Source organism: Rattus norvegicus, chromosome 5 (genome assembly GCF_036323735.1).
Source record: "Rattus norvegicus strain BN/NHsdMcwi chromosome 5, GRCr8, whole genome shotgun sequence".
In the NCBI taxonomy this organism is placed as follows: domain Eukaryota; kingdom Metazoa; phylum Chordata; class Mammalia; order Rodentia; family Muridae; genus Rattus; species Rattus norvegicus.
The window spans coordinates 74,289,708-74,304,867 of NC_086023.1; the positions used below are offsets into that span (position 1 = coordinate 74,289,708).

The following is a 15,160-nucleotide window of genomic DNA, read 5'->3' on the forward strand; positions in this document are numbered from 1 at the left end:
AAAGCGATTACCCAGCACCCACCTGCTCACTACTATTACCTTATCCACACTGCTGGCTGTCATAAAACAAGCCACAAAAGGAGTCCAGTAAACCTATAGCAGCCGGGTTTCTACAAGACCACAAGTGACAGCTTGTGAATAACGAACGGTTGGAGAAAATGCACCCAGTCTGTACTGAAAAGCCATTAGCATCAGGACCAAGAAGGGACTTCCTATTATCACCAGTGATGGGAATAATGGCTCCCCTAGGAAATGGTGTGTTCCCTTAATAGCTCTCAATGATCCAGGTTAGTTTGATCAGGCAGAGCAGAGTACAGGTACAAATTACTGAAATGGTGACAAAGGCAAAGTTTTGGTAGAAAAGTTTGGGTGAGGGGAAATCAAGTGTTAGCTTTTTTTAATAGCAAGGAAGGGACTTGGAGCTTGAGATAAATTTATTTATATTTTTTTTATCTTTTGCAATACTCCATTTCCTGAAGAGTAGAAATGGGAGGATAATTTGATTTAAAAAAAGGAAAAGAAAAAAGCAAGCCCTGAGGCTTGGGACATGGCTTAGTAATAAAAGATTGCTGTGCAAGCAGCATGGGGATTTGAGTTTGGATCCTGAGCCCCCATACTAAAAGCTGGGTGTGGGTGTGGTAGTACAGACCTACAATCCTAGTGCTGGGAAGGCAGAGCCAGCAGCTCACTGGCCAGTTCATCTTGCCCAGTCCATGACCTACAGGTTAGGTGAAAGATCCTACCTCAAAAAAGCAAGATGTAAAGTATCACAGGAAAATAGCCAACAGCAACCTCCAGCCTGCACACACATACCCAGGACACCAAAGAGCCACACTGCAGCTCCTCTGCAGTATCGACCTAGTTTGTCCCAATATCCATCTTCAAAGCAGAGTTCTCAATGCATACATCTGTAAAACAAGAGCATTAGGACAAACCCAGTGAAAGATCCTACCTCAAAAAGCAGGTGTGAAGTAATGTTGGAAACACAGGGACAGTGAGGACCTCACACACACACTCCTGTCTGATTGGCTTTTTTTTCTTTTGGAAAACATGGTCCTGGGGCTGGAGGGGAGGCATCTGCAATTGCTCGGTTATTTGGGGTTGGTGGAAGAAAGGAATCTGCATACCTAAGCAAACTACAACTCAAGCACACACTTCTTGTTTGGTCCCCAAGAGTACAGTTCTGTCTTCTCAGAACAAAGCAAACAGGGAGAGGGTGAGCACACTCTGCCCTCACATGCTTTGCCCAGGAGTGAGTCCAGGGTAATTACAACAGTCCTGGAAGATGACTACTGCTGTGGTTTGAAGAAAAATGATGCCCATTGACTCATGCATTTGAATGATTGGGCCACTATAAGCAGGTGTGGCCTTGTCGGAGAAAGCGCGTCACTGTGGAGGCTGGCTTTAGAGTCTTCTATGGTCAAGCTATGCCCAGTGTGGCACACGGTCTGCTGCTGCTACCTGAGAATCAAGATATAGAACTCTCAGCTCCTTCTCCAACACTATGTCTGCCTGGACGCTGCTATGCTTCTCACCATGATGATAAGGGACTGAACCTCTGAGACTGTAAGCCAGCCCCAATTAAATGTTGTCCTTTATGAGAGTTGCCATGGTCATGGTGTCTCTTTGCAGAAAACAGAACCCTAGCTAAGTCAGCTGGAATCCATACTTCCCCTGGCCTTCTAATGACACCTGAGAAGAGTTTTCCTTCAGCTTTGATGGGAGACACAGTTTAGAGATATTTGGAACTTCAAATTAATGAAACTTATTATCATGAGCATCATAATGAAAAAGCTGCCCATTCACTCCACACACTCAACATAAATAAGGACACTAGTAATGGTTCATATACTCCCATTTTTATCCCAAACTAGGATGGTCAGAGCATCCTCACAGACATTGTCTGCCACAGGTTCCATCACATGAATTCTCTGTCAGTGTTATTTTCCTTTGCACAAGTAGAAACTAAGGCCCAGAGAAAGTTAGTGTTTGAACTGAAGCTTCTCAGCTCCTCTGAGGCAAGGCTGGAACTTCAATTCGAATCTTTCGAGTTTGAATCCCTTGGAATTTTTTCCTCACTGCTTCACCTACTCATCAGGAGTCATCTGCACAAATTGGTACATGCATAGAGCTTAAAATCCCATCTGTCTCTCAAATACTACAAGCACACACTCACCTCCAGGCCAGTTCCATGAGGGGGACCAAAAGAGAAGCACATGCTTCAAAACACCCAGAAGTGTATTTCCGTCTACAAAAGTGTCCCGTCATATTTTAGATGTACATTTGATGACCCACTTATTCAGGTTCTTTAGAAGAGGGGAACATTTGTCCCACAGGTTCACCTATTAACTATACTCACGAGAGACTGATTTATAGACAGCAAGCCCCGTGAAGATGTTTGAAAACAGTGGCTCACCAGGGGACATGGAAACTGGCTAATCAAGAAACCCTGATGCTTGTATCCAGCCTGTCCTTGAAGATGTGCAGGGACCTCCTTTCAACATGCCTAAGGCACAATCCTGCTGCAAGCAGAACCATGGAAGGAAGTTCATGAAGGAAGGGCAGATGTCTCTAGACATGGCACGGGACCAACAACACTGCCTGGATACTCAGGTATCACTAGAAGGGTCCCTTTGGCTGAGCACAGATGGGGATTTAGAAAGTTCTCCTGACTGTGGGAAATCACCCAGCTTGGAATGGAGAGTCCAGACATAGCTCTGTCACTAAGATAAAAATAACCTTAGACAAGTCACTATCAGAGCCTCGGTTTTTCTCGTCTGTAAAACAGTAAAACTGACTGCACTTGTAGAAAAGCAGAGATTATATGCAATAGTCAAAGGGGTTTGAAGAGAATTCCTTTCAGAGGGGCCTCCATGGCCCACCAGAATTGTCCCCACTCTGTCCTGCTCATGTAGTCTGTGAACATGGTGAGATCGTATTGACACAGCAAAGAATGCTCTCTCTGTTCCTTGTATGGCAACTGGTAGTCCTCAGGTGACAGAACAGCATTTGTGAAGCAATGCTCAACAGCATCCCTTGTGCTATTTTGTTCAATTTTCCTCTCACCCCCTCTTAAGCATGCCCAGAACCCACTGTTGTTTTACCAGGTAAGGTGTCTTTGGAAGGGCCCATCATTCACCCCTGTTTACAACTTGACAGCTCAGAGAACTGTTTTGAGCCTATTGGATGTGAAATTACTATGTGCCAAACGTGGATACAATAGGGCAGCTAGCTTCCATTCCCCTGGCTTAAAGGTGGCCAGTGAATTCTGATAAACAAGTAAAATTTCAACCAAAAGACAGCAAATCGTTGAAGCTGGCTAAATGTTGAGCCCAACTTTGAATCAGCAGAGAAAGAATAGAACAAGTCGTTGCTTGTCTCTATCAATAGCTCCAGTGTGAGGAAGCTCAGAGAGCCCGACTTCAAGCTGGAGCTGCCAGTAAAACAGTTTCTAATTCTAGAAATATTAAATAACTGATAATGACAAGACCTTGTTAAAGAACTGTGTTGGGGAGGGGTGGCAAGACACTGCTAAAAATAGCACACATTCTCCCAGCTGAAGGTACTAGGTAACATATGGATTCACAGCCATAATGTAGGCTCTCAGTGATGACACCCGCATTGCTACCACATGTGGCAAGGCCAAGGCTCCGTATGTTCTGGAAGACATCCAGCAAAGGGGGTTCTCAGCACCCTGAAAACATCAGAGAAGACGGCGCATGGAGAAATCAAAGAGAACTAGAAGATAATCCCTGTTCTCAGGGGGCTTGAAGTCAAGCATCTTCTGAAGGAGATTCCTAGCCATCCGGTCTTTAAAACATGAGACCTAAGTGTTGAGAAGTCATTCACACACTGCCTGGGAACATCTGAAATCCTGGCAGCTGGTCTCCTGGGAAACACAAAGCTAAATCAAGTCTGAAGAGAAGAATAGAAGCTCTAAGTAGCCCCTGGAAGGTGGACAGAGCCTCAGATAGCTCCCCCATCCCTCCCAGTGCCTCAGATGTATACCTCCAAGGCTTGGCTACCTCAAGGATCATTAAATGCTTTTAGCAAAGCTGTCTCAGAGGAGCAACCGACTCTGAAAGCCAAATTGAAAAAGGTCCATCTGATCATGTAATTGGGGGAAAAAAAAGTCGGATCTGTGCCACAATCACACATTAGAGGCATTTGGAGATGAAAGAAAGGAAGGGGCAGTCTCATAATTAGCAGGGGGCTGGGAGTGTGGAGAAGTGATTCTTTTGGAAGCTACACTGGGATAGTGGGATTCAGTAACCAAATGCCACCACATACCACAAATCACACACATGTGCATGCGCGCACGCGCGCGCGCGCGCGCGCACACACACACACACACACACACACACTTTGGGGGAGGGATGCATGAAACAGGATGGTTTTGCTGAGTTGCTGAACATACTTTGCCTGAACTTATCTGTTATTCTTTATGTCTCTTTACCCCTAACAGGAGAGTGGTTCTCAACAGAGGATGATTTTGCTTCTATTTGGCAAAATCTAGTGACAGTTTTGGTCTTCATTATTGGAAAAAGATTTTCTACTGGTGTCTGATGGATGGAGACCAGGGAAGCTGTTGAACATGCTGTAGTGTAAGATAGACCCTTAAAACAAAGAACTATTCGGTCCATTGTACTAAAAATAGAAAAAAATTCTCCTACCATAAAGCAGACATGGTAGCCCATGCCTGTAATCTCTACTCTAAGTAAGCTGAAGCAGGAGAATTACCATGAGTTTAAAATCAATTTGAGCCACATAATGTATTCTAGAAAGTAAGGAAAGAAAGGAGGGAGGGAAAGGAGAAAAGGAGGAAGAGAAAGAGTGAGGGGGAGAGAGAGAGAGAGAGAGAGAGAGAGAGAGAGAGAGAGAGAGAGAATAAAGAAAGCCTTGCTTTAAAATAGTAATTCTTTTCAACCATTCATCCTTGATAAGGTTTTATTTTTATACCTTGACAGAAAACATTTTCCCTTTAGAAAAACAATCAAAATAAAAGGCATTAGTTTCTATGATCATTGCAGAGATGGAAATGAAAAACCCCAGCAATTACGATGTTCCTGCGGATGCACTAATTTCCACACAAGGCTTCTAGACAGAGAGCTTAGTGAGGAAGGAGAGACCTTGACAACAGAGCTAAGTAACTTGACTCCCTTGGAGTCCTGTGTCTGAGCCCTTGTCACACACATCCCTGGGACCTCGAAGCTGGAAATAACTCAGAAAAAGCCATACTTGAGGTTGCATAGTTAATTCCCATTTTGCTGAGAACAGGTGGGACCACATTCCTACTCATAAAAATGGAACATGTGCCTTTGGTGGCTCTTCATGCCACAGAGCCACCCGCTCTATAGTACTCAACCTGGCTTCTTCTGGCAAGGCTTCCTTAGCGTCTTCTGTACCTTCCAACCAAGTCTTTTCTACCTCTTCATACTTTAAGCACGGGACTTTCCACTGCATGTGAGACCCTCACTCTCCTCTCCTCTCTTTCCTATGTTCCAAGACATTGAACAAGTCAACAATTAAAACAAAAACAAAAACAAAAACAAAACAATGTGTTCTTTCCGGGCAGCTAGCTATCCTTGCCCAACACGAAAACCAAAGTCCAGTGATCCTCAGGAAATTCCCACAGAAATCAGCCCCTTACTGCACCAGAACCGTTTGCTCAAGTCCATTGCACAGTTGATCTGGCTGCTTTGAGCAATCTGTTTCCTGTTAGTCTGTGTAGACACCAGATCTACTTCCTCCCTCAAGACTAACAAGCTCTCAACAACTGCATAAGAAAGGGTAGAAGAAAAAATACAGAGCAGGGAAGAAAGAGGGTAGTGAGAAGAAAATAAAGGAAACAAATGGGACAGGGAATGTGGGAGAGGGAGAGAAAGAAAGAAAGGGCTGGAAAGGATTAGATTCCTAGGGAGAAAAAGAAAGATCAGAGAAAAGGGAGAAAGAGAAGAAGACAAAGAGGAAAGACAAGAACTCTTGCCTCTTGCTCAGAAAAGATCTTTCTGTTTCTCAGCCGTAAACACTGACCCAACTCTATTCCAGAACCACAGGTCTCTTTCATGTCTTTTGTAATACCATATTTGTAGTTCCAGACAGACAGGAATCATTACTGCAAATCAGAATCCCCAAACCAGAACCCAAAATATTCACATGATGTCACAAGTGGAAAATTCCACACCAGGCAACTTGTTTCACATACAAAATCATTAAAAGTGTTGTATGCAATTGCCTCTATGCTATGTGTGTAAGGTGTAGACCAAATAAATGAATTCTTGAGGTAGGGTGTCTGTGTAGTGGGGAGAACTGGCTTCAAACCCAATATGTAGCTGAGGATGACCTAGATGGTTTAAATAGGAATGGCCCTTATAGAATCAGAATTTGAATGCTTGGCCCATAGGAAGTGGCACTATTAGGAGATGTGGTTTTATTGGAGTAGGCATGGCCTTGTTAGAGGAAGTGTCCAACTAGAAAGTGTGTAACTAGAAAGTATGTAAGGAGAAGTGTGAGGCCTAGTGTGACACAGTCTCTTTCCTGCTGCCTTTAGATCAAGATGTAGAACTCTCAGCTGCTTCTCCAGCACCATGTGTGGATGCCACCATGTCTCCTGCCATGTTGACAATTAAATGTCTTCCTTTATAAGAGTTGCCTTGGTTATGGTGTCTCTCCACAGCAGTAAGACTCTAAGACAATGAACTTGAATTCTGATCCTCTGATGCCTTCACCTCCCAAGCTTTTTCAGGTGTGTGTCACCTCAACTGGTTTATGCCACGCTAGGGACAAAAGCAAGGTTCCAAGTCTCACTGACCATCAATCTACCAACTGAGCTATACCCTCAACCACACAAGATTCAATTTCTTATTTATATTTGGGTTCTGCCAGCAAGGTATCTATCTCATTAATATATGTAAATATTCTAAAATTTAAAAAATCTTAAATGTTTCTGTATTCCAAAATTTTTTGCATTTTTTTTTACTTTTCCTTTTGAGGATTTAGTGCATGAATACTGTATTTCCTTCATTTCAACCCCACAGTTTTCATTTTCCCACCCCTATGTCTCCTCTCCTCAGATTCACAAATTCTTCTTTAATTATTATTGTTACATATGTATGCATATGCATATCTAACTTAATAGGATATATGCATATGTATATATATATATTTATGTGTATATATATATGTACATATGTGTATATAACCTAGTGAGTTATATGGACATATGCATATATATGTAACAATCAGGGAGCTCATCCCTAAAGAAGACTAATTCTCCCTCTCAGCAACCATTAATTGCCTGTAGCTCTTATTCCAGAGGTGGGGTCTTGTGAGATTCATACACACGCACACACACGCACACACACACACACACACACACACACACACACACACACACACACACACATCACACATGCTTAGGCTTTCTAGTTTTAAAGGGGGAGATCTTCAGCCTGTGTTAAACTGACTATAAGATCAGCCTCTCTGTGTTCCTGCTCACTGTCTTAGCTCCTGTCTGTGGTGCCTGCCAAACTTATTTGCTAAGTGCATGGGATAGTGGACAGAACCACTGGTTGCCAGAAGACTGGCACCAGTAGTTCTATAATAAGAAGTCAACACTCTGGTTCTTTTGAAAGACAGCCCAAGAGCTTGGGCTTGGGCTTCTCACTTCCATCTAAATCCGCTCTGCTTCTGAGGAGAGCTGCTGTGAAGCATCTGAGACAGAGGCATCTACATTCTCACTTTAAAAATCAGTCCCAGGAGCAATTTATTACAGGCAAGTGCCCTGGATCCAAGAAGTACCTTGAAGTCAGGAGATGATTAATTTGATATAACCGAGGAGCTGCAAACATCTGCTCCCCGTCGACATCTGCCTCTCATTAAGTTCCAGCCCTCTGTCTCCCTCTGCACTTGGGGGGCAGGGGGATGTGTGTTGATCTGGTAACTCTAATTATACAGTAAGCCCTGTGCTCAAGGCCCTTGTGCCAGCCACCTGGTAAGGGCTCAATAAAAACTTGTTCTATTGCATTGTACTCCAGGTCCACCCTCAGCACTCTGTAAGTCCTCCATCACTCCTAAATAGTAAAAATCAGAAATCGTAATGAGGCTGGCAAACATACTGTCATCCTGGAGTTCTGGTTATGGCTGAGTCTGGATAAAATCAAAGCCTTGGTTGATGCACACAAACAAATCGGCCCTGTGAAAAACTACCAACTGTTTCGAAATGACCTCTAACTGATTTCTTTCTATTCAACCATTCTTTCCCCCCAATGATTTTGGTATTGCCATCATTCTCATAAAATCTATCTCCAATGCCACTCTGTATTCTTAGTAGTCACTTTCTTGTTGCTGTGATAGAATACATGACAAAAGCCACTTTAGGAGAGAAGGATTTGGTCCCACAGTTTGAGTGTACAATCTCTCGTGGCACAGACAACATAGCAGGGACGATCTGACAGCAGGAGGCTGAGGCAGCTGGTCACTTTGCACCCACACTCAGGAAGCAGACAGCTGTGGATGCTACTCCTCAGCTGCCTTGGTCCTTTTGAAGCAGTCTAAGAACCAGACTAGGGAATGTGCTGCCCATATTGCATCTTGCCCTTACTGAGTCTTCCAGCATCCATTAACTTGACGAAGATAATCTCTCAAAGACATGTAAGGAAGTTTGTCTCTTCAATGACTCTGAACCCTGTCAGGTTGACAGTTAATATTCACACGAACCACTCACTCATGAACGTCAGAAGGCCAAGAACTCAAGCTGGAGCAAGCCTACCCACAGGTCAACACATTCTTCCAACAGGTCTTCTCTCAGTCACTTGAGGTGACAAACTGCCCAGGATTACTTGTGTTGCCTACCTTGGTGCCTCAGCTTGTCCAATTGGCCTGAAGCCCAGGGGCCAGATTTCACCATTCTGACTCAACATTATGTCCAAAAGGTATCCACTCAGATCAAATACAGCTGTCTCCTAGGACCAAAGAGAAATTGAGAATACACTTCACCACTACCAAGCATGGATTTCAGAACACAGATTTTTTTTCAAATCCCTTATGAAGTATTGTATAATTTTAGCATATGATCTGGACATACCCTTTCAAATGCTCCGTATTGTTAATTATCACAACAGATTAGTCTATGTGTATGTATGGGGTATAATGTGATGTTTCCATACATGTACAAAATGTGTACTTATCAGATCAGATCTTGGGGCTGGGCAGATTGTTCAGTGGATCACCTGATTGCAGTGTAAGCGTAAGGATCTGAGTTCAAATCCCAGAACCAACGTAAAGTCAGACATGGTAGTGAGCACCTGTAATCCCTGTGTTCCTATAGTGAGATCAAAGGCAGAAAGAGAAAAATCTCCTGAAGCTCACTGGCCAGCTAACTTTCCATACATAGTTGTGGAAAAAAGACCCTGTCTCAAACAAGGTAGAAGGTGAGGACCCACCATCAAAAATTGTTCTCATGTTAAACAAAGTTGTTGTTTTTTTAATTAGTTTTAAATCTATCCATTCCCTCAAATGATAGCACTTCTTCAACAAAAATATTCAAAACCCTCTCTCCTAGTTAATTTGTAATATTGTATCATCAGCAATAATTACCCTACCATGCAGAGGAACATCAGAAATTATTATTTTTCTAGGATAATTGTGATTTTGTATCTGCCAACTAACACTCCATCCAGCCCTCCATCCCCTTAACCCCACTGTCTTCTAGTGACCATTATTTTACTCCCTACTTCTATGAAATCTTTTCTTAAGATTTTTTTCTAGATTTCTCAGATGAATGAGATCATGTGATATTTCTTTCTTCACAACTAGGTCATTTCATCCAAGTTCATTCAAATTGTTGGAAAGTATAAGATTGTATCCTTTAAATGGCTACATATATTGCATTGTGTGTATTGTATGTATACAGTTCCAGTGTTCCTTGTGTGTGTGTGTGTGTGTATGTGTGTGTGTGTGTGTGTGAGTGTGTGTATGTGATATTTATCCATGCATTTATTGATGGACAAACAAGTTGATTCAATATCCCAGCTACTGTAAACAGTGTTAAAACAATTATCTTCTATATGTTTTAAGTAATTTCTTAATTACTTAAAATGTCTACAACTGATAAGGGCAACATGAACAGTTGTCATACTATATTATTTGGTGAATGAACTCAACAGTCCGTAGGTCTGCTTATAACAGTCAACAGGCAGTTTCTACCTGTAGTTGGATAAGTCTGACTCTCTAGAGCATGGAGAAACAAAAGTTCTGAAGAGATAGAGGGTCTGCAGGGATAGAGGTTCTGCAGGGATAGATGGTCTACAGGGATAGAGGGTCTATAGAAATAGAGGGTCTGCAGGGATAGAGGGTCTATAGGGATAGAGCGTCTACAGGGATAGAGGGTCTGCAGGGATAGAGGGTCTGCAGGGATAGTGGGTCTGCAGGGATAGTGGGTCTGCAGGGATAGAGGGTCTACAGGGATAGAGGGTCTATAGAAATAGAGGGTCTGCAGGGATAGAGGGTCTATAGAAATAGAGGGTCTGCAGGGATAGAGGGTCTATAGGGATAGAGCGTCTACAGGGATAGAGGGTCTGCAGGGATAGAGGGTCTGCAGGGATAGAGGGTCTGCAGGGATAGAGGGTCTACAGGGATGGAGGGTCTGCAGGGATAGAGGGTCTGCAGGGATAGAGGGTCTGCAGGGATAGAGGGTCTACAGGGATAGAGGGTCTGCAAAGATAGACAATCTGCAGGGATAGAGGGTCTGCAGGGATAGAGGGTCTGCAAGGATAGAGGTTACTTGTGAATGTAGATGTTTCCTAAAAACATGAAAAAGAAAACCAAGAGACAACCACGCTTCCAAAACCTGTCCTTTTCCATTTTTCCCCCTCACTTGTTCCTACATGTCTCTACTATCCCAAAATCTCTCTCCTCCCCAACCTAAGCTCTTGCTCCCAGATAACCCTCAAGTCCATACTCAGGATCCTTCACCCTGCTCCCTGACTGAGTTCTCCGTGTCTGATCATTTCAGCATCCCAGGTCTTTTAGCATTCTCCTGTAAGAACTCAAATCTAGTCCAACATCTTAGTTAGGGTTTCTACTGCTGTGAGGAAATGTCACCACGGAAAATATCAAAAAGAAAAACATCTTGTATTTTAATTTAACTATTTTTTATTAATGCCTGGAGACTCCCATCATGCGCCGCGAGTGCACTGACCTCTTAGTCTTCCCTTGTCTGTGCACTTTCTCCCATAATGCACTCCTTTAAAAGAAAGGAAAAAGCAAGTCCATTTTATGTTGTCCATATACTCACTGGAGCATAGTCAAATTCCTAGTTGCCAGCGCCCACCTTCCCAGGGGGGCATCAACTGGAGAGGGGCAGGGCTAGCTCGCCCAGGAGAGTTTGGGACAATAAGGACTGGCTTATAGTTTCAGAGGTTTAATCCATTATCATCATGGCAGGAAGCATGCAGCATGCAGACAGACATGGTGTGGGAGAAAGAGCTGAGAGTTCTACATCTGGATCAACAGGTAGGACAAAACCACACCTACTCCAACAAAGCCACAACTCCTAATAGTATCACTCACAATGGGAGCCATTTTATACAAGCTGCCACAGCCAACCAGCAAAAGACACTTCCTAGCTAGAACATACAATGTGTGTGTAGAGGGGAGATGTGGGGGTGGGGATAAGAATTTGGTAAAGTTTGCTTCATTCCCAACACCTTTCCACAAATCCTAAGTGGAAAGGTATGTTCCAAAACTGACTCTGACCCAAAAGTGACCCCAGGCTGAACAAAAGAGCTCTCACCCTGAGGTATCCAGTAATAGTCTCTGACTGCTGAGCACTTCCATCTCATAGCTTGGGGCATTGATCTTATATTGAGACTTTTGGAAAGCGGGACTCAAGATCACCTGTCAAACTCTAACGCTCTTCTAACATTCATCCGAAGGTCACAGAAGCAGTGTCTTCCCTCCCTTTCTTTCTATGATTGGTTATCTTCTATTATTGTGTTATCTTCACAGCACAATAGCAACCACGACCAGTGACATACCGCAGTGGAAATCAACCAGTTATCATCTCCTCGTAAATTCTTTTTCTCAAGTTCATAGCTACCTTGAAAACAGGGAAATCTCTCCTTTATCCTCAAAGCTAGCTAAGTACTTAGCCAGAAGAGATCCTCAGAAAATCTGCATATAATTTGCTACATTGTACCATACAAACTGTCCAGTTTCGTGCCTTATTCAAAAAGTGTATTTGGGACGGAGGCCTTGGCTTAGTTGGTAGTGCTTGCCTTCATGAGCTTGCAGTCCTGGGCTCAGTTCCTCACCTTGTAAATACCAGGTGTGGGGGTGTACGTGTAATCTCAACACTGATGAGGTATAAAGAAAACATCGAGGAGTTCACAGTCATCCTCAGGTACTCATTGACTCTGAGGTCAAACTGGATGAGATACCTGAGACAATATCTCAAAAAAAGAAAAGGAAAGAAAGGAAGGAAGGAAGGAAGGAAGGAAGGAAGGAAGGAAGGAAGGAAGGAAGGAAGATGTGTCTGTGTGACTGTCTGTTGGTCTATCTGTGTATGTGTACATAGATAAATAATTACATTGAATGTATAGTAAAAAACAAAGTTGATTTCCCCCTTAGATAAAAATGTATCTGCCTGGAAGTCTAACGACGTTCTGAAAGTTCAAAGATAGCAAAGGGAACCAAAGCATTGGAAATAAACTGGTTGGGCTGGTTCCTTTCCCTCTGGCTACACCAGAGCTTTGTCTAAGGAAACAATATTCTGAGGCAAAAGATAATGGGCTGAGTGTGGGTCCTTCTTCTGTGACCTGCAAGGCTGCAGGACCTTTCATTCTCTAGTAGAATATTCTGTTATACTAGGCTCAGGTGGCTCCTTCAGTTAATGGTGACAGGTAATGTGACTCCAGGGCCACATAACCACAAATACTGGTGGCCTAGACACTGGAATACACTGATAGGATTGGTAAACCCTGCCTAGGCTGCTCTTTGTCAAGGTGGAGAGAAAATACAGTGATGATAGACAATCACTCTTACAGGCTCCTCAGTCAATCTCCAGGATGGCCCAACTGCTCCCCAGGCACCATAACCTATCCCCAACCCACAGAAATGGACCCACTGATGGGAACGTCCATGGTATAAAAGAAGTCTTCACACTAAAATTCATTAATTCTTTTGAAATCCAATCCTTCTCCTCCTGTAGAATGGGGACTTAGGCAAGAGAGAATGTATTTTCTTTGGCACAACTTCTGAGGCAGAAGTTCACGGTAGCAGCATCCTGGAGGAAGCTGATCTATCAAATGACTGGGCATGCCTCCAACTTTAGCCCCAGTGTGAATGAAGAACCCATTCCCTTTGACTAAGATTGGTTCAGAGGGTATGTGGGTATAAATCAAGCCAGTGAGATTTGAAAGACAATTTTGCCAAAGGATTGTGGGAAAGGTTTCTATTTGTAAAGGAAAGGAGAGTGTGGGATGGGTGAGAGATACACTGGTACCTCCTTCCTCTGGACTTGGTCATAACTTTCTGTGTTATCTACATTGTGACTATTTTGCCACCAGAGAACTCAGCATGAAGAGGGGGCAAGCATGGAGTAGGGAGAGCAGAGGATGTGTAGCTCAGTTGGTAGCCGAACATATGACCTCGAGTTCAGAGCACTACCACCATGCCGCAGGATCACAGATGATGAAGCCTCTTCCCACTGGACTCCTTACAATGAGACTTGTAAGTCACTTAGAACTAGTTCTCTTCTGATCCTTGAGGCCAAAACATTAACATGTTTGTGTTTGGTTCAGACCTGGGACAAGGGACTGGGGTACATGTTTTATAGACCAAAGTAGAGCTAGCCCCCAGATTCTCCCAGCATCCCTCAGTCCCTACCTGGCATATCCTGTCCCCAATCATGAATTTTCCAGCCGAGGAGTTGGGCTGCCCTTCCCCCAGAGGTTCCTACCTATATAATCCAGACATTTTGGTCTCCCCTCTCTCTCCTTCTTTCCCTCTCTGAGCATGTTCTTCCAATCTTTCTCTTCCCCGTCCCCTCTTTCTCCCTCCTCGTGGCAATAAACCTGTCTTTATATATTTTTTAATCTGGCCTGAATTGGCTCATTTCACCAGCAGAGAAATAACTTATCAGTTTGGGTTTAATTTGTCAAGACTTTCTAAAAAAAATTTTTAAGTATAACTCTCATGTATGGCACATTGTAACATGTTTTAGCTCTCTCTTACATTCCTCGTCCTATACTATGCTGTGCAGTGTCACTAGTCCTTATCTTCAGCTGAGTGACTCACTGATTTAGTGATTTAGGTTTACTCATAAGTGATTCTATTTGTACCCTTAATTTCATGCCTAAATCACATGCCACCCCTTCTCTCCTTCTTTAGACTTACAGACACTCAATTAATAAGCCCAATACCAGACAGGAAAGTGGATTTAGACACTATATGGAAAGATCAAAACCATGTGATAAAAACATTTTATCAAGTTCCTACTTACTGCCAACACTTGCTTAGGCTCCCAGTGAATGAAAAGGAGATGAAGTGAACTGGAATTGCAAATGACCTCTAAGTGGCCTTCAAGCCCCGAAGGGCTATCCACCCTTCAAATAATTTTCTTTTATTGCTATAGAATATACTAACTTGTTTATTGAACTTATTCAACACTTACAGAGCAGTTAATCTGTACATGCACCATGCTAAGGATTCGGGGTACAAAAATGAATGAATTTTTATTCATTCAACATGTAGTTTCAGCTTTATACCAGACAAACACCAAGAAAAATACATGGAGCCTGTCCATGGGTGCAATCATAGAGAAGGAAGCCACTGGATAAATATGGTCATTTACAATATATTTATACAAATACTAGCTGAAAGAAAAGGTTCAGGCAAGAAAGAACATTCCAAGCTAAAAGAACCACAGCACAGTGGCACACAAGCAGATGGAGAAACAACAGTTAAGCAGCTCTCAGAAAGTGGGGAAGAAGGAAAGAGGGGGGATGTACCCTGGGTTTCATGGGGAGTTCAGTCTGAGAATGAATGGAATGGATATACTTACTTGATGACATTGTACATCCAATGTGGGGCCTGCAAGTGAGACCTTAGGATATATAAATGTGATATATGAGAAGAAAATTTGAACTGGAGAAACGAA

At 43.0% G+C, this 15,160-nt stretch overlaps 1 long non-coding RNA gene across 1 annotated transcript; it reads right to left on the bottom strand.

Moving 5' to 3' along the window:
• Positions 1-492: 492 nt before the first annotated feature.
• Positions 493-11,761, bottom strand: LOC120102880 (uncharacterized). Its single transcript, XR_005504777.2, has 3 exons — positions 11,201-11,761; positions 8,854-8,963; positions 493-908 (listed from the first exon to the last, which is right to left on the bottom strand). It is a non-coding gene; the product is annotated as an uncharacterized LOC120102880 (long non-coding RNA).
• Between the last annotated feature and the right edge of the window lie 3,399 nt (positions 11,762-15,160).